The sequence below is a fragment of the Vigna radiata genome, chromosome 11 (assembly GCF_000741045.1).
Source record: "Vigna radiata var. radiata cultivar VC1973A chromosome 11, Vradiata_ver6, whole genome shotgun sequence".
Lineage (NCBI taxonomy): Eukaryota > Viridiplantae > Streptophyta > Magnoliopsida > Fabales > Fabaceae > Vigna > Vigna radiata.
Genome location: NC_028361.1, coordinates 5,583,158 through 5,585,250, shown reverse-complemented (window position 1 = coordinate 5,585,250; position 2,093 = coordinate 5,583,158).

The following is a 2,093-nucleotide window of genomic DNA, read 5'->3' as shown; positions in this document are numbered from 1 at the left end:
GAAATTTTATATCTCTATGGATGTAACATTTAATGAGCACGAATTTTTTTATGTTGATTCTCCACTTCAGGGAGGCCATGAAAGTGAAGTGCATAATGATGATGTTAGTATGTTTGATATCTCCGATATAAAATTATATTGTGAAGATAAATTATCGTGTGAGGATCATTCTGCAGGAAGTGAGTCAATCCAAAATATGGACACTTCTTTTCTGGATAATACAGTGTCTTCTTATCATAACCAATTGGCTCAATCTTCTCCATAGGTTCAACTTGACTCTTTAGAGGTACCTTCTGATCCTATCTCTGATAATACTAATTTAGATGGAATTGATTCTTGTCTGCTTGAAACCACCAACATACCAAACACTGAGTCTACTACTGTTCAATATAATCTTCCACCTCGTTCTAACTCTGGTCAACCTCCAGCTAAATATGAACCAGACCCCCGAGCCAAAGTTAAATATCTCATTAGTAAATATGTGTCATCTCACAAGTTATCTCAATCATATGCATCATTTGTATCTCAATTATCTTCAATTTCTATTTCTAGTAATGTACTGGAAGCTTTGGCAGATCCTAGATGGACCGAAGCAATGGTTGAGGAGATGGCGGCTTTAGAAAAAAACAACACTTGGGATCTTGTGTCCTTACCAAGAGGGAAGAAAATTGTGGGCTACAAATGGGTCTTTACAATTAAGCATAAAGTTGATGGAACTGTTGAAAGGTATAAAGCACGACTTGTGGCTAAAGGTTACACTCAATCTTATGGTGTAGATTACCAAGAGACGTTCGCACTGGTAGCCAAGCTCAATACTGTGAGAATACTTTTATCGCTAGCTGCAAACTAAGATTGGCCTCTTCTACAATTCGATGTGAAAAATGTTTTCCTACATAGAGAAATTTCAGAAGAAATTTATATGGATTCTCCACNAGGCATGACAGATTCAAATGGAATGAAGGTTTGCAAATTAAAGAAGGCTCTATATGGATTAAAACAATCCCCAAGAGCATGGTTTGGAAGGTTTACCAAGTCTATGAAGGCTTTTGGCTATAAAGCAAGTAACTCTGATCATACCTTATTTTTTAAGAGAGGACAAGGAAAGATTACAACTTTGATTATATATGTAGATGACATGATTGTTACAGAAAATGACCAAGATGAGATTTCTAGTTTACAACAATACCCTGCATCTGAATTTGAGATGAAACAACTTGGAAACCTCAAATTTTTTTGGGTATTGAAGTAGCTAGATCAAAACATGGTATTTTTCTATGCCAAAGAAAATATACTATTGATTTACTATCAGAAACTAGGCTGCTTGGGAGTAAACCAATTGAACAAAATTATAAACTCTTTCAATGCTCAAATTCAGCAAGCATAGACAGAGGAAGATACCAAAGGCTGGTAGGAAAATTGATTTATTTGTGCCATACACGTCCAGATATCACCTATGTAGTGAATGTTTTTAGTCAATTTATTCATGACCCACGAAAGCTTCATATGGATGTTGTTGAAAGAATTTTGAGATATTTGAAGTTTGCTCCTGGAAAAGGAATTTTGTTCTCAAATAATGGACTCTTAAAGGTAGAAAGGTACACTGATGCAGATTGGGCAGGTTCAAAAGATGATAGAAGATCTATCTCTGGATACTTTACTTTTGTAGGAGGGAATCTTGTAACTTGGAGGAGGAAAAAACAACCTGTAGTAGCAAGATCTAGTGTTGTAGTAGAAATTCAGAGGCATGGCACTAGGTGTATGTGAACTTTTGTGGATTAAAAATGTGCTATCAGATTTGGGATTTAAACCAAATGAAACTATGAGTTTGTACTGTGACAATACTTCAACTATTGCAATTGCTCATAATCCTGTTCAACATGATAGAACAAAGCATGTGGAGATTGATAGACATTTCATCAAAGAGAAGATTGAAGCTGAAATAATTTCCTTTCCTTTTGTAAGATTAGAGTTACAGTTGACTGATGTTCTCACCAAAGGAGTGTCAAGAAGATTGTTTGATGAGTCTCTATTCAAGTTGGGAATGTGTGATATTCATGCACCAACTTGAGTGTGAGTGTTAAGATATGCCAAAT